The sequence below is a fragment of the Schistocerca americana genome, chromosome X (genome assembly GCF_021461395.2).
Source record: "Schistocerca americana isolate TAMUIC-IGC-003095 chromosome X, iqSchAmer2.1, whole genome shotgun sequence".
In the NCBI taxonomy this organism is placed as follows: Eukaryota; Metazoa; Arthropoda; class Insecta; order Orthoptera; family Acrididae; genus Schistocerca; species Schistocerca americana.
Genome location: NC_060130.1, coordinates 935,373,821 through 935,392,495, shown reverse-complemented (window position 1 = coordinate 935,392,495; position 18,675 = coordinate 935,373,821).

Here is an 18,675-nt window from a genome sequence, read left to right as displayed (position 1 = left end):
AGATAAATTGCGCGGGAGGATTTACTGGTCGGCATATTTCTCGACATTTATGTGTGCTCATCCCTCCTCGACCGCATGAGATTTTCGTGTTGTCTCCGGTTGTGTATACGGTAAGTGCACAGACAGTCTTCCCGGGTTTCGAGCCGACAAAATTACTTTGCCATGACGAAGCGCTGCTCTTATACGTATATGCGTTCTACTGGTTGTGATGTCGCTAGTATCATAACTTGTGGCAAGAGCTGTGCAGTGACGAATAATTAACATTAAAAACTTGCGCTCAGTAGAACTTCATTCTTTTGTGACTCTTCGTGCCGTGGATTCCTTATGATAACCAAGTGTCGTGGGGTGACGACAGCATCCATCACTTGGGGATATGTTTCGGAGCAGAAACCGAAACGTTTGCTGAGCGAGGTGACACAGTGGTTAAGGCACGGAACTCATATGCGAATGGATCAGGGTTCAAATTCTCGTTTAGGTTTCTCGTGCTTCTTAAACAATGGCGCGTCTGATAATTTCCTTTCACTGTTCTGCTCTCCATGCTTTTCTTCCGACAGTAATAATCTCACTACTGACAACTCGTCAAACTCCATACTCATCAACTTCTGAAGAGTGTGCATTCCTCTCGTCAGCGTTATAGGTGACCTTTGTTGAAAATGTCTGAATGTGGCCACAGAAGAACATCTCCATGAAGCGGTAAATTTTTACGTGCTCTGGCCACGACGCATTGCCTCATATGTTGCACTCGTGTCCTGTAGTTGTCATTTCCCAAACTGTGCCATTGTGTTAGCCCTCGATTCTTTACCACACAGATGACTGATTTTCTCGATGAGGCGGTTGCATAAGGTTTTTAGCGTCAAAATGGTGATCGACACGCTGCACATGTCTTACTTAAGTCCGAGCTGCTCCACCTCAAGCGCTGTCATCCAGGCGTTCATCTCTGCCTACTGTGGTCTTACTGGCAGATCTTTCAGACAGCGACACATGAAACTGTCAGTGCCTGGATTGCTTAGGAGTAGGATTGGAGATACCGTTTTTCGAGCTTACTGTTAGTGGACTGTCAGTGGATCACGTTCGGGAGTACTAGTTTATTGACGAGATGACACGGCGAGATGACAGAAGCACTTTCTCTTTAGCAGGGCAACATTTCCAAGCCAACTGTTCATCAGTGTACGTCTTAACTTCTTCCTCGAGATCCCATCGTTCGGCCGGCCGGTGTGGCCGTGCAGTTCTAGGCGCTACAGTCTGGAACCGCAGGACCGCTACGGTCGCAGGTTCGAATCCTGCCTCGGGCATGGATGTGTGTGATGTCCTTAGGTAAGTTACGTTTCAGTAGTTCTAAGTTCTAGGGGACTGATGGCCTCAGAAGTTAAGTCCCATAGTGCTCAGAGCCATTTTGAACCCATCGTTCGCATTTTCTACATGTAAGTTCAGAGTCACAACTGCTGCTCAGCTGTATGATGCAAGCTTTGTTGTATATATCACCATCAGTTTCATTTTGAGTCGTCTCCTGTGTCATATTGCACTTAAAACCGTTTGGAGAAATTGATAACAAAGTTCGCACATTGTATCTTCAATATTTTATCTTATTTACGAAAGTACATTCTGGAGCACAGGATCATCTTCAAGACTTCGGCTGATTATCGAAGAACCTTCATTGTGATGTCAAAGAGACAGAAATGCTTGTTTCTAGGAGGTTATAGTGTATCTTTAATTGAAAATCTCTACGAAACTACTCATAGGATATCGAAGAGTGGAACGCAGTCGAATTGGTCAGTTCGAACTTTACAATAGTATAAGATTAAATTAGCATTTCAAAACGAAGTTGGTACCGGCACCTCTGTAATTGACATAGCGATGATATTATACGTCGTTTAGTGAGTACGTTCGTAAAATTCATATGACTACAAACAGCTCCAAGCTCTTTGTTTCCCATGTTTTGCGAGGAGGTAGTTGTTGTTGTTGTTGTGGTCTTCAGTCCTGAGACTGGTTTGATGCAGCTCTCCATGCTACTCTATCCTGTGCAAGCTTCTTCATCTCCCAGTACCTACTGCAACCTACATCCTTCTGAATCTGCTTAGTGTATTCATCTCTTGGTCCCCCCCTATGATTTTTACCCTCCACGCTGCCCTCCAATACTAAATTGGTGATCCCTTGATGCCTCAGAACATGTCCTACCAACCGATCCCTTCTTCTGGTCAAGTTGTGCCATAAACTTCTCTTCTCCCCAATCCTATTCAATACTTCCTCATTAGTTATGTGATCTACCCATCTAATCTTCAGCATTCTTCTGTAGCACCACATTTCAAAAGCTTCTATTCTCTTCTTGTCCAAACTATTTACCGTCCATGTTTCACTTCCATACATGGCTACACTCCATACAAATACTTTCAGAAATAACTTCCTGACACTTAAATCTATACTCGATGTTAACAAATTTCTCTTCTTCAGAAACGCTTTCCTTGCCATTGCCAGTCTACATTTTATATCCTCTCTACTTCGTCCATCATCAGTTATTTTGCTCCCCAAATAGCAAAACTCCTTTACTACTTTAAGTGTCTCATTTCCTAATCTAATACCCTCAGCATCTCCCGACTTAACTCGACTACATTCCATTATCCTCGTTTTGCTTTTGTTGATGTTCATCTTATATCCTCCCTTCAAGACACCATCCATTCCGTTCAACTGCTCTTCCAAGTCCTTTGCTGTCTCTGACAGAATTACAATGTCATCGGCGAACCTCAAAGTTTTTATTTCTTCTCCATGGATTTTAATACCTACTCCAAATTTTTCTTTTGTTTCCTTTACTGCTTGCTCAATATAGAGATTGAATAACATCGGGGAGAGGCTACAACCCTGTCTTACTCCCTTCCTAACCACTGCTTCCCTTTCATGTCCCTCAACTCTTATAACTGCCATCTGGTTTCTGTACAAGTTGTAAATAGCCTTTCGCTCCCTGTATTTTACCCCTGCCACCTTTAGAATTTGAAAGAGAGTATTCCAGTCAACATTGTCAAAAGCTTTCTCTAAGTCTACAAATGCTAGAAACGTAGGTTTGCCTTTCCTTAATCTTTCTTCTAAGATAAGTCGTAAGGTCAGTATTGCCTCACGTGTTCCAGTATTTCTACGGAATCCAAACTGATCTTCCCCGAGGTCAGCTTCTACTAGTTTTTCCATTCGTTTGTAAAGAATTCGTGTTAGTACTTTGCAGCTGTGACTTATTAAACTGATTGTTCGGTAATTTTCACATCTGTCAACACCTGCTTTCTTTGGGATTGGAATTATTATATTCTTCTTGAAGTCTGAGGGTATTTCGCCTGTTTCATACATCTTGCTCACCAGATGGTAGAGTTTTGTCAAGACTGGCTCTCCCAAGGCCGTCAGTAGTTCCAATGGAATGTTGTCTACTCCGGGGGCCTTGTTTCGACTCAGGTCCTTCAGTGCTCTGTCAAACTCTTCACGCAGTATCGTATCTCCCAGTTCATCTTCATCTACATCCTCTTCCATTTCCATAATATTGTCCTCAAGTGCATCGCCCTTGTATAGACCCTCTATATACTCCTTCCACCTTTCTGCTTTCCCTTCTTTGCTTAGAACTGGGTTTCCATCTGAGCTCTTGATGCTCATACATGTGGTTCTCTTATCTCCAAAGGTCTCTTTAATTTTCCTGTAGGCAGTATCTATCTTACCCCTAGTGAGATAAGCCTCTACGTCCTTACATTTGTCCTCTAGCCATCCCTGCTTAGCCATTTTGCACTTCCTGTAGATATCATTTTTGAGACGTTTGTATTCCTTTTTGCCTGCTTCATTTACTGCATTTTTATATTTTCTCCTTTCATCAATTAAATTCAATATTTCTTCTGTTACCCAAGGATTTCTACTAACCCTCTTCTTTTTACCTACTTGATCGTCTGCTGCCTTCACTATTTCATCCCTCAGAGCTACCCATTCTTCTTCTACTGTATTTCTTTCCCCCATTCGTTTCAATTGTTCCCTTATGCTCTCCCTGAAACTCTGTACAACCTCTGGTTCTTTCAGTTTATCCAGGTCCCATCTCCTTAAATTCCCACCTTTTTGCAGTTTCTTCAGTTTTAATCTACAGGTCATAACCAATAGATTGTGGTCAGAGTCCACATCTGCCCCTGGAAATGTCTTAAAATTTAAAACCTGGTTCCTAAATCTCTGTCTTACCATTATATAATCTATCTGATACCTTTTAGTATCTCCAGGGTTCTTCCATGTATACAACCTTCTATCATGATTCTTAAACCAAGTGTTAGCTATGATTAAGTTGTGCTCTGTGCAAAATTCTATCAGGCGGCTTCCTCTTTCATTTCTTAGCCCCAATCCATATTCACCTAATAGGTTTCCTTCTCTCCCTTTTCCTACACTCGAATTCCAGTCACCCATGACTATTAAATTTTCGTCTCCCTTCACTACCTGAATAATTTCTTTTATCTCATCATACATTTCTCAATTTCTTCGTCATCTGCAGAGGTAGTTGGCATATAAACTTGTACTACTGTAGTAGGTGTGGACTTCGTATCTATCTTGGCCACAATAATGCGTTCACTATGCTGTTTGTAGTAGCTTACCTGAATTCCTATTTTCCTATTCATTATTAAACCTACCCCTGCATTACCCCTATTTGACTTTGTGTTTATAACCCTGTAGTCACCTGACCAGAAGTCTTGTTCCTCCTGCCACCGAACTTCACTAATTCCCACAATATCTAACTTTAACCTATCCATTTCCCTTTTTAAATTTTCTAACCTACCTGCCCGATTAAGGGATCTGACATTCCACGCTCCGATCCGTAGAACGCCAGTTTTCTTTCTCCTGATAACGACATCCTCTTGAGTAGTCCCCGTCCGGAGATCCGAATGGGGGACTATTTTACCTCCGGAATATTTTACCCAAGAGGACGCCATCATTATTTAATCATACAGTAAAGCTGCATGCCCTCGGGAAAAATTACGGCCGTAGTTTCCCCTTGCTTTCAGCCGTTCGCAGTACCAGCACAGCAAGGCCGTTTTGGTTATTGTTACAAGGCCAGATCAGTCAATCATCCAGACTGTTGCCCTTGCAACTACTGAAAAGGCTGCTGCCCCTCTTCAGGAACCACACGTTTGTCTGGCCTCTCAACAGATACCCCTCCGTTGTGGTTGTACCTACGGTACGGCTATCTGTATCGCTGAGGCACGCAAGCCTCCCCACCAACGGCAAGGTCCATGGTTCGTGGGGGGGAGGTACTTTTCGGGAAACATGTGCTCTAAAATGCATTCTGTAAGTGCTATGATCACTTGTTCAGTAGGAGAGATGCGTTTCACTGTAGCCAAAATGATGAAGTGCTCGTAACTCTTAAGGTATACATTTTGGAATCCATTTTTACTTGACTTTTTTCTTGTTTCGCTGTAAGAAACGTGTCCTCAGATTTTAAAAACGTCATTCTGAAACATCCTGTATAATCTAGAGTACTCTACCACGCCTTGCTGACTGCATGTGAGTGATAATCTCAGGGACTACTGTAGGGATTTTGATACGATTTTCACTAGTAGATAGACTGATTCACGCGCAGGTTTATGTATATAATTTCTAATTATTATAGTAATAACCAGTGTGTAATATATCTATTGTTATCTGTTCAGTATTTAACTGGCGTTTGGCGACAAATCTCAAGGCAAGAAGTGACAGCTACGAGTTGTCCAGCTACAGGGGGGATGGAAAAGCAGAAAAGTAAACAGTTGCTTCCAGCAGCAGTAAAACTCTATCACAACCTATACAAGTCTTCTGTACGTATTATAAATTTAAGTTCCCCGTAGCTTTTTCCTGTCGATATGTGAAGGACAATCTCAGGAACTACTGAGGGATTTAAGTACGGTCAGGATTTAGGTACGGTCAGATCACCGAAGTTAAGTGCCGTCGGGCTTGGCTAGCTCTTGGATGGGTGACCATCTGGTCTGCCGAGCGCTGTTGGAAAGCGGGATGCACTCAGCCCTTGTGAGGCCAGTTAGGACCTCCTTGATTGGGAAGTAGCGGTTCTGGTCACGAAAACTGACAACGGCCGGGAGAGCGGTGTGCTGACCACATGCCCTCCATATCCCTGAGGATGACACGGAAGTCTGTCGGTACCGTTGCGTCTTCATGGTCTGTTCGGACGAACTTTAGTTTAGTTTCACTAATAGATAGAATTATTCAAAAGGAATGTTTGGGTATGTAATTTATTACCACTACGCCAGAAAAGTCATCTAGCCGTATATACTCAGTGCCACCCACCCGTACGAAGCTGGGGAAGGTCGCTAGTTTAATGTGATTATGCTCCATCCTTGACACCAGAACGTTATTTGACCTAAGATTATCGCGTAAAATTTGTTGGATAGGGTGGGCAAAAATTGAAACTGTTTGCTGATGATGCTGTTATGTATGTAGAGTTATTCAGGATGGCTTGGACCCAATTTCTATTTGGTACGCTGTATGGCAGCTTGCTTTAAATGTGAATAAACACATCGCACCCTCGCAAGAAAAGTGACACAAGTCGAAAAACGACAATTTTTAGTTTATGCCGCTGAAAAATATGTGAGATGTGCCCCTAAGTGCACGAGAAACGTCACTTCTCTATCTCGGAATTTGTCCACTTCCGGGCAGTTGTGTCAGTTTTGTTATTGGCTACTTCATGATTCGCCACGCAAGAACAGTTTCACTTCAGCGTTGGTACTTGCTGGTGTGCCTGGGTCATTCACGAAGAACGGCACATTCTGAGTTCATGTGTAAGATAAGCTGAACCTAGTTGTTTATATCTTTGGTTATTACAATGTACGTGTTTATACAGTGTCTGTATCTCACATTACAATATCCTACAGGCTCATTTGATGAATACAGCTGTTGTAAATATTACGAGATTCATATTGAATCAGTTTTCTTGGCGAAAAGTATTCCTACATTATATAAGCCCATTAATGAATTTATGTTTTCTTGAATTGTATTTCTGAAATTGTAAGTTATTGATGTTCGTTACTAAAATGTATTAAGTTTCAGAAATTATAATTTTACGTTTTGTATTTTTCTGATAAAATAATTTCAACATGTTTTCCACTTGTCATTCTATCTTAACTACTACTTTTACTTAAAGGGTGTTCGAATGTCGTGTTATATTGCAGTAAGCAATAAATATTATTTGGGATCGAAAAGTGACAAAAGTAATACATGAGGGGTCATAACAAAAACAAAAAGTTTTTAGAGAAGCAGGGAAGTGACACAACTCAGACAACTAATTAAAAATTACGTGATGACACCTCACATTCGACGAGAACAGAACTACAGGTCGATATTACTGTTGTATATAATGCAATGGAATTTAATGCCAAAAATAGGTACTTGAAATTTAAAGGAACCATATATTATTTATATATAAGTTTTATAAAATTGTGTAAGAAGATTTTTCTCAAGCTTTCCATTATTGATTTATGTCGCTCTTTTTGCTGCAGTGCGATATGTTAATGCTGACGAGTAGGTGAAACACTTCTGTGATGTTCGAATATTGTGTCAGTGGTATGCTGCTTGACCGAAACAGGTTGATGAAATATCTTAGCGGAAACCTGTAAAAAAAAATACGAAATGCTGAGGTCTTATAAGGTAAGTTGCGAGGAAGAAAGTGCGAGTACTTGGAAACTGTAGTGCACATATAAAGGAGACCACGTGGTGAACGCTTGTACGACCCGTTCTACAGTGCTGCTCAAATGTGTGTGTTGTTGGGGCTGGCGGTAATCGTTGAAACAATTGTTTTCGGTTATATCTTTTTTTTTTCACGCCAGCTTAAATTAACTGTTAAAACCGCTCAAAATGACTGGCTTCTGAAATGACCGATTTTCGAATTCTTGTTCCTGTTATTTCCTGTAATAAGCTCAGAAATCGAACAAAGATTGGAAAATTTTAACTCTTTCGAAGATTCATACAGTCAAAATATTAAATGAAATAGGCAAATAAAAGAAAACTCATTCCGCCCATCGTTCGCTGCTTTTCTCGGAAAGTGTTAAGTGGTTGAATACTACAAAAAATAAAAACACTATTATTTTCCTGTTGATTCTAATGTTTTGAAACATTAGAATTTTTATTGTGTACTATGAATGATTCGTTGTTAAGTTTTTTACTTATTACTGTTACCACAGTTTTCTTTGTCTTTTGTTGTTTCGTAGAAGTGGCAGATAAATATTTAATCTTTTAAAGTAAGTGAAGCAGTGTTCTTCCTTGCTGCGTCACCTCGTAAATATATTTACAGACTGGCGTTAGTGCCAGTCTGCAGTACAGGGGATGTCCGGTATTCACAGCGAGAAACTATCGTGCGGACTAGGTGGCGAAAGTCTTGCACACTGCACATACGCGTGTGCTGTATTTTACGAACTATAATGCGCTACGGGTTATTAGACGCACCTTAATTATTAAGAAATTATTTGAAAGAATGACATTTTACCATTTTTACTATTAGATTGCAAAGCCACACAAAAATTAGTAATTTATAAAACCGAACTGACCTGTAAATTCCATAAAAATCGTCGTATGAACTTTCTCCTTCTTCATCAGCATCGTTGTCTTCCTCGTGTATAACATGGTCTGCACTGCCATCGGCAGCATTACTTATGCCGCACTTCTTGAAAGATCAAACAATGTCTTCTCTCACTCTAGACCACGACTGTTGTATCCACTGAGGAGGATAAAATTGTAGAGCGAAAATAGTACAGCAAATAAGTTAAAGAATGCAGGGGATTAGCAAATATGACGTCATTTTAGCAACTAGGGTTACGGAAGTTATCCCGCATCTCGTGGTCGTGCGGTAGCGTTCTCGCTTCCCACGCCCGGGTTCCCGGGTTCGATCCCCGGCGGGGTCAGGGATTTTTTCTGCCTCGTGATGGCTGGGTGTTGTGTGCTGTCCTTAGGTTAGTTAGGTTTAAGTCGTTCTAAGTTCTAGGGGACTTATGACCACAGCAGTTGAGTCCCATAGTACTCAGAGCCATTTGAACCATTTTTGTTACGAAAGTTAATAAATCAGTTAAGTAGCTAGGAGAGTGTTTCAGCTAGAAAGAGCAGACAGGCAGTTGTTAGCATCCCACTTTGGGAATGAACTGACGTCTCTTACTTCCACTAACATGGACATAAAGGAATTATGGGCAAAGCTCAAGCAGATTGTCAGTCGTGGTCTGGAGAATTATGTGCCTTGTAAGTGATTAACGACGGAAAAGACCCTCCATGGTTTAATAACAAGATTCAGAAACTGCTGAGGAAGCAGAGGCTGTTGCACTTTCAGTTCAAAAGAGAACGCGAAAATGATGACAGGCAAAGGTTAGTAGAGATTCGTGCGTCTGTGAAAAGGTCTATGCGCGAGGCATACAATTACTACCACTGTTATACCTTAGCAGATCTGGCTGAGACCCTGAGAAAATTCTGGTCCTAAGTGGGTCTAAGGCTTCCATCCAGTCAGCTGCTGACCAGTCTGGTGTTTCAGGTTCAAGAAATCGTTCACGCGGAAGAATTGTACAAACATACCGTCGCTCGACCATCGAACAGACTCCCGCATGGACAACATAGTAATAAACATCCCTGGCGTAGAGAAACAACAGCAGTACTGCTAGAATGTTTGGGTTCCATATCAGCTCGGGTTAAAGCAAGAGGTGGGCTGCTAGATTTGCTACTGGTAGGTTGCAACAATACGCAAGTGTTACGGAGCTGCATCGGGACCTTAAATGAGAATCCCTGGAGGGAAAGCGACATTCTTTTCGAGGAACACTATTGAGAGAATTTAGAGAAACAGCATTTGGAAACTGACTGCAGAACTATTCTGTTACCTCCAACATACATTGGGTTTAAGGACCACGAAGATACGATACGAGAAATTAGGGCTCATGCGGAAGCATATAGACAGTCGCTTTCCCTCGTTCCATATGTGTGTGGAACAGGAGAGAAAATGACCCGTAGTGGTACTTGATATCCTCCAGCACACGCCGTAAAGCGAACTGCGGGATATCAATGTAGATGCTGATGCAGTTTAGAGTAGTTAAGCACAGGATAGGCTAGCGTGGTGAGCTGCAACAAATGTCTCAACAACGATGCAGCATGTGAAGAGGAGGTTCTCCGTGTGGACGGGAATTTGTGAGAGCGGTGGCGCACCTGCGCTGCGCACCGCGGCTGGCAGCGGCGGCTGGCCGCCTGCCAAATCACGGCTGCGCGGCCCGTCGCCTCCGCTTCTTAATGCGCAGAATTAAGAACACGGCAAAAGCCCACGCCAGCCGCACACAGCGCTCTCGCGGCACATCTCCAAATCGGTATGCCAGCTGGAAATTCTCCCTTGTCCTTTGCGTGTCTGCTCGGAGTAGACCAAAACTGCGGTAATACCTCCATAATTGCGTTCCAATTCGCGTGGCTATCTGCACTGAGCGGAGCTGTGCAACGTTTACTGCTCCAGACCCTTACTCGCAAGTGTCTGCTTCGATTTCCTGTACAGTCAGCGTGACACCTTTTTTACCCGGCTTTCGTAACGCCCATCCCTCCAATACCAACAAGCTTCCTCACTCACAGTCACTCCCGATGATCCCTCACCTGGCACCCCAAACTAAAGTAGTCTCGTTTACGTGATATCACAGTCATCCGAATGTGAAAAGCCTATGGGTAACAAACCGGTGTCTCGTACGGAGGTATGTTGACTGTCCGCCTATATCCAGTACAGGCCGTGGTCAGCTTGTTAGGCAACCACGCCAACCCCGATCATTTTGTTGGTGGGTGAGGGGGGGGGGGAGGGAGAGGGGGGAGCACGGTGTATAGCATTCGTATTACAGCGGTTTACGTACTGTATTGAAAGGAAAACCGAAAACCGATATACAGCGGTACAAATGCGGCGATTCTCCGAAAACCTGCAACCTGATTTAATCTGATAAACGGTATAGATCCTCGTCTGAGGTGTTTCAAAATGAAAACAAGTTGTGGAGTAACAAATTTTGTGTCTCAATCATGACTTAAGTTTCCAACGGGCTTGCCGCAGTTGTAACACCGGTCTCCGTCAGATCACCGAAGTTAGGCGCAGTCGGTCTTGGCTAACACTTGGATGGGTAACCATCCGGCTCTGCCGAGCGCTGTTGGCAAGCGGGGAGCATTCAGCCCTCGTGAGGGCAGTTGAGGAGCTACTTGGTTGAGAAGTAGCGGCTACGGTCATGAAAACACAACAACCGGGAAAGCGGTGTGCTGACCACAAACCCCTCCATATCCGCATCCAGTGATGCCGGTGCCGGTGCCGGTGGGCCTTCTGAGGCCTGTTCGGACGGCGTTTAGTTTACTTTCATGACATAAGTACGTAGTTAAAAAAATAACTCACTTTGTCGAAATGTAATCCCAGGGGGTGGCTACGAGCTATTATAAATCACTATTCTATCCAGGGACGTAATTTAGCCCAATCAACGAAAATCCAAGAAAGTCAAAAAATGGCTCTGAGCACTATGGGACTTAACATCTATGGTCATCAGTGCCCTAGAACTTAGAACTACTTAAACCTAACTAACCTAAGGACGTCACACAACACCCAGTCGTCGCGAGGCAGAGAAATCCAAGAAAGTCAAATACGGTAAAAATCGTGTATTCCCAAATTTTTGTACAGTGGTAGGAGGGAATGCAATCAACAACATACTAAAAATCCCAAGCGGTGTGTTGAGAGCGTGGAGTAGGGTGGCCGTTTAAGGGCCGCTGTTTTATATTTTTCTTGAATAATTTGGAAACAACTGCTTTTCGCGAAAATGTTTCCCAGTAAAAAATTAAGCTACATCCAGTTTCCTACAGAAAAGGGTGTATTCATTTTTCTCTGGGGCTATTAGTCTTCGCGTCACATGGGATGGAGAAAAAGCAATTATGAAAAACAGTGTTTGAATGGTATACAATTTATGCTTATTGTTAAATGAAGTGGGTTAAGAACGAGTATTACGTGTATCACACCTAAGTGCAGCAGAGCGGTAGTGAGAGGTAAATTGTGTTCTCGGGGGGTAACAGGGTGAAGAGGGAGGCGGGTCGCCGGACTGTGGTCATGCACCTTCCTCCTTCACAGGTCTGTAAGGCGAAGAGTAGGTGATGCACCATTCTGTCTACCTCCCTACGTTACAAGAAGTAACTACAGCGTGTTTCACGAAGTTATACCGACGCTCCGCAGCGCGCCTTTGCGAATCACTGGTGACACAGTGTGCTGATATGCCGGGGGGGAGGGATTATATATTTTCCACAAAGTGCGTTAACACTCCATTGAATACAGACATTATTTACTAATAATAATAAGGCAAAAAACGCATCTAGACAGAATCTACATAAATCACTGCATACTGTTCTACATTGCTAGAGGGAAAATTGATTCTTAGTTATCCTATATCGGAGCTGTAGCCTTGTTCTAGGAAAGGCAACTTCACACAACGAGCGCTGCCCACTTTATAGTTTTCAGACAGGCTATAGTAGAGTTGCGCTGTACCAAAACTACAATTCGGTAGTTTTGGTACAGTACATAAATGACGTAGCCGGCCGGGGTGGCCCAGCGGTTCTAGGCACTGCAGTCTGGAACCGCGCGACCGCTACGGTCGCTGGTACGAATCCTGCTTCGGGCATGGATGTGTGTGATGTCCTTAGGTTAGTTAGGTTTAAGTAGTTCTAAGTTCTAGGGGACTGATGACCTCAGAAGTTAAGTCCCATAGTGCTCAGAGCCATTTGAACCATTTTGAACCATAAATGACGTAGTAAACGGTCGGATTTCCGCTAGTATTGGTAGCATCGGTAGGAAAGGAACCTTAATGAATGAGAGAGAGAGAATCTGGGAGCCGACGACTTCTCTTTATTTTTGTTTGTTTCGAACATAATTAGAACCGCACGTCTTTCAGCGTTAGTCCATTGTGTATTCTATATCCTTATAAAATGTAAATTACATTTTACAAGTACAGTAATAAAAATTAGTTGACCATGTAACTTCAGCGCACTTATGTAACTAAAGCAATTATTTTTATGCAACTACAGTTTACATGCACAAACATAAAAAATCCATAGAATTATTGTTATTTTGTACTCAGTAGAATTTTATTCATCGTGATCAAAGGCAAGCGTTTCCCATTATTGTTGATAAGTGCGAAAGTTGTTTAGCAGTAGCAGAAACGTTTTTATATAAGCTCGACGAAGTGTTGAATTGATGTCTGATAAGTTTTTGTTTTTCGTTTATTTTATTTTGTTATTTTACCTTTTCTTGAAGAAACTGCTTTTTCTTGCACTATATGATAAATCTGCTTTTTTTACCACATCACTCTGTTTCACGTTACAGATCAATAGTTTTCGAATTAAACCTCAATTAAACTTTAAAAACTCCAGTTTTGCTATAAATACTATTTATTTTTAGTAGGACACCAGAGGTTAACCGTATAGTGCAAAAATGTTCCGTAGATTACGCGGCCCTGTATATATCCTCATTCAGATTCTAGACGGTTCATCGCTTCCGGTTTCTAGGGGACTTTAGTAAGACACTGATCACGTACGCAAACAAAGCGATTGAAATGAGGTGACACCTGATAGGTATACAACTTACCTAATGTACAGGTAGCGCTGACCTCGGAAAACTGCCGTACTCTACGCTTACTTAAGATAGTCTACGGTAGCCTACAGTAGTTCTACAACTCTAGGCTATACCTCCCCACCGTTTCTTGACCATTTCTCTTAGTTGAGTTAGCAAAATAACTCCTCTTAGCTCGTGTTTATCTAGGGGAGGTATTTTCAGTGTAATAAGTGAGTACTCCTTTGCAGTTTTTATGTGAGCAATTATGTAAAAAAACCTCAAAAGCTGGAACTGTCAGCTGTTTACCACACTGAAGAGCCGGTCCCAAGCGTAATATTCCCTTAATATCTATTAGACAATGCCGATTTCATTGTCTCCACTGTTACTCCCTGGAATATCTTTCACAGCATGTGTTGCATCAAATGTATCACCCAGCCTCAGCTCTCTCAACGTGTGAAGAGCCCACACACTTAAAGTGTCTCCTTCTGCAAGTGAAGCAGGTCACTTAGGCGTTATAGGACTTCAAATATTTCAACGTTATTCGTACACTGCATTGAGAGAGAAACTGGGGACCGACGACGTCTCTTTGTTTTTGTTTGTTTGTTTCGAACATAATTAGAACCGCACGTTACAGTTGCTTTCCATTACAACGTTCTAAACGGGGTACTAGCAGTAAAAGGCAGCCTGGGTGGCTGACTAGTGGGATAAGCATATCATGTAGAACAAAGCGGGCATTATATCAAAATGTAAGAAGTAGTCACAATCGACCTACAGTAGCCCATTACAGACAGTACTGTAAGGTGCTTAAAATGTTATTAGGAACGCAAAGAGTATGTGGCGTGCAAATAGAATAGCTAATTCACAGGATAAAATTAAAGCCATATGGTCAGTGTGTGATCAGCAGCACTAAGTTGACGATGTAAAGTCAGTTCGTAGTAAAAATATTTCTGTTACTGATAAATCAGACACATTTACAGTATTTAACAATCATTTTCTGAGCATAGCTATTTGAAAATAACCTAATAGAGTACTGGAACTGGATGCCTAACATAGATTTCCACATAGTTTACATGCGAATAACTAAAAAGATAGAGAGGCAGAGCACAGCTATGAAATTTCTTAGGCCTTGATTGTCTGGAATGTGTACTTCTACACCAGCCAAATCTCTTGTGCTTTTTATTACTGCAGAACGACATCAGTGACGCATGTATGCATTATACTTGATAGGAGCTAATCCTCAGCCAGTTTAGCTTTATAGCATAAGAGTACTTGAGGCACCTGCTAATTGCAAAACATTAAAACCATAGGACATGGACAAGAACTCTCTGGCTTTTTGCCGACTCGCCAGAGCCACTGATCTCAGAGTGGCAACTGTATATGAGGCAGCTTGACCTACTGCACAGCAATGCGATATGGACGGCATTCCGACGGATCATATCTACCGTCATCTCCAATGAACTACAAATGTGTATCTCCAAAAAATGTGTATATCTAAAAAAACTACGTATTTTCTAAATCCCCCATGTCTGAAGTATCGTACGCGTATAAATTAATGTGGATATATTAAAAGTGAAAAATGGCAAGAACTATGAAATATGACTTAAAATTAACCAAATGCTAAATCTAAGTTAAGGAGATGAATAAAGACAAAACGTGACAACCCAGCCGGGTGGGGAAATAGTAATCACTTTTCTGTATGAATTAACATGAATCTATTACCTAGGTCGCGGTATTGTAATGGAAGTAACCTATTTTTTGCTTTATAATGTAGCACCTTACCAGATGGGCTATAACTTTTGCACAGGTCGGCAGTAGCCTAAGAGGGTAAGGATCCTTTATTGTATGATTATATGATAGCAGAACAAACACTGGTAGCAGTTACTTCTGTAAAATATCTGGGAGTATGCGTGCGGAACGATTTGAAGTGGAATGATCATATAAAATTAATTGTTGGTAAGGCGGGTACCAGGTTGAGATTCATTGGGAGAGTGCTTAGAAAATGTAGTCCATCAACAAAGGAGGTGGCTTACAAAACACTCGTTCGACCTATACTTGAGTATTGCTCATCAGTGTGGGATCCGTACCAGATCGGTCTGACGGAGGAGATAGAGAAGATCCAAAGAAGAGCGGCGCGTTTCGTCACAGGGTTATTTGGTAACCGTGATAGCGTTACGGAGATGTTTAATAAACTCAAGTGGCAGACTCTGCAAGAGAGGCGCTCTGCATCGCGGTGTAGCTTGCTCACCAGGTTTCGAGAGGGTGCGTTTCTGGATGAGGTATCGAATATATTGCTTCCCCCTACTTATACCTCCCGAGGAGATCACGAATGTAAAATTAGAGAGATTAGAGCGCGCACGGAGGCTTTCAGACAGTCGTTCTTCCCGCGAACCATACGCGACTGGAACAGGAAAGGGAGGTAATGACAGTGGCACGTAAAGTGCCCTCCGCCACACACCGTTGGGTGGCTTGCGGAGTATCAATGTAGATGTAGATGTAGATGTAGGGTAGTGACTAGAATCCATTACCAACATGAAGGTTCATTATTCATTCATTGATCATATTTTCTATATGTTTTTGGCTTTTCCATATTTTTTATGCATTTTCCCATATTTTTCCATGTTTTTTCCTTATTCTATGTGTAAATTTACAAGGATATGTATGCTCTTATTGCTTAACCTTTCTATTTTCTTTAGCATCCAACAGTGATTTAGATTCCTCGTCAAGCCAGAGGGAATCTAAAAAGTGTCAGATCACTTGTTCTTCTTCTTCCGAAATATCAACCCACAAAGAAAACTTCTGTCAACACAAAATGCTAACTACCAAAACCAACTATTATATACACTAAACCTCACACATGAATTGTGAGTAACATTTCCGCTTCCCTGATCGTCTTTCTGTCGCACACGGAAATTGTGTCTTGGTGTTAGATAGTCACAAAGCTCCATTTTGTTAAAATCCCAGAAGTTCTGCTTTATATCCACGAAGCTGATGGCATAGTCCAGGCACTCGTTCCGTTAGACAGTTTGTCGAATGATCCGTTGATGCTATTTGTGAAAGCGTCATTCCTAAGAAGTCATTTGGTTCTGCAACTTCCACACTGTCAGACTACAAAATTAAATTACTGAACTTTTATTATGTTTGGCTCATTACATAGCTTACACGTAAGTATCAAGTAGTCGTATGTCAGAGCCTTAAGACCGTTAATGGTGCTCTCTTTAAAATGGCATTGCACCTACTAGCCCAAAGCGTGGATTAAATGGCTTTACATTGAAAGTACGCCCGGAATAAGTTTTTAAATCCTGATATATGGTCTCTAATGTGCCGAGAAACTGCGTTGTTTCTTTATTAGCCTTACAACTTTTTTAAGGATTAAATTGAAATTTTGACTTGTACAACCATAGAAATAGGAACGAGGGTCTAATTTCTTGATTCTGTTTACTATACTCTTGCATACGCCACTGACGCTCAGTTATAATCCTGGCTACATTTTCTCAGATCTAGTCCATTTCGTTTCATAGATTTAATTATTTTATCTTCTAACCCTAAGACATGCTTATGGTCAATGAGAATAAATGAAGTAAATGAATCCCATGTCTTGTACCTCCGAAAGACTCCACGACCCACTTTTGATTATTTTCAAATAGCCTATTTTCAAATAGCATTCCAGTCATCAGCAGTCCAATATCGGTGTCGACAGGCTCAGGCGAGGAGTAAAGCTTTGTGTCTTGCAGCCATCAAGGGTACACGAGTGAGCCTTCGGCTCCGAAAGCCCATATCGATGATGCCTCGTTGAATGGTTCGCACGCTGACACTTGTTGATGGCGCACCATTGAAATCTGCAGCAATTTGCTGAAGGGTTGCATTTCTGTCACGTTGAACGATTCCCTACAGCCGTCATTGGTCCCGTTCTTGCAGGATCTTTTTCCGGCCGGAGTGATGTTGGAGATTTGTTGCTTTAACGGTTTCCTGATATTCACGGTACGCTCATGAAATAGTCGTACGGGAAAATCCCCACTTCATTACTACCTCGGAGATGCAGTGTCATCGTTCGTGCACCACTATAACGCCATGTTCAGACTCACTTAAATCTTGATAACCTTCCATTGTAGCAGCAGTAACCGATCTAACAACTTCGCCAGATATTTGTTATCTTATATAGGCGTTGCCGACCTCATCGCCGTATTCTGCTTGTTTACATATCTCTGCATTTGAATATGCATGCCAATACCAGTTTCTTTGGCGCTTCAGTGTATATAAATGTGCATCTTGCATTCCTCAAGTCTTAACAAAATGTGGCATTGTGTCAAATAGATATATGCAAATCACTGTTAAGGAAATTACTTCAAGGTTACTAAAGCAGATGAAACAGATATATGCTAATCTAACGTCAATCCAATATCTAAGTCATTGACTCTAGAATAGCATGTGGGAGAAATGGACAATGCACTAAATCTTTACATATATCGTTTTTCTGCACGTACTATTGCTGTTAAGCGACACAGACTTCAAATTATTAAATCTACTTTTCACGTCAACTATCTCTGTTATCTTATTTCTAAGGCCTCTATACGAGATGTATGATGGCTGGGATAGAATTATCGCTCACCCTACCTCAAACGTACGTTCCCTGAAGTTACCCAGCAGCGTTCCGTGAGAACTATATTGTCACCCTTCCGTGGAAGCCTGTTTTACTGTGGAAATGAGAAACAAATCCAGTGATTACAAATGCATACGTCTCTACAACTATCAGACTGAAATGAAATGGACAAACGCTCAGAAATCCTGCAGTCATGTTTCTCTCGTGTCAGTAGTGATTCTACTTCTTGGTCATCATTTTCCTCATAATGGGGAGAGTGTAAAATTTTCTTATTTATCTCAGCTTTTGTTTTTCTTCATAGCAATCTATCGTAATTAACCCAGCAACACCTTGTAGGACCCATCATGAGGGATACATCTTACATTACGACATGTGATACAGCGATCGTAGTTTTCTACTGCATGGATAAACAATGCGTAAATTTCTAACGATTCCGTCATGTTGGTCAGGCTGTCACCATGAAACAGCTCATTGTATAGTTGTCATTGCCAATGTTCCGTAACGTTTCTTTTAATACAGTCTTTGTAATAAC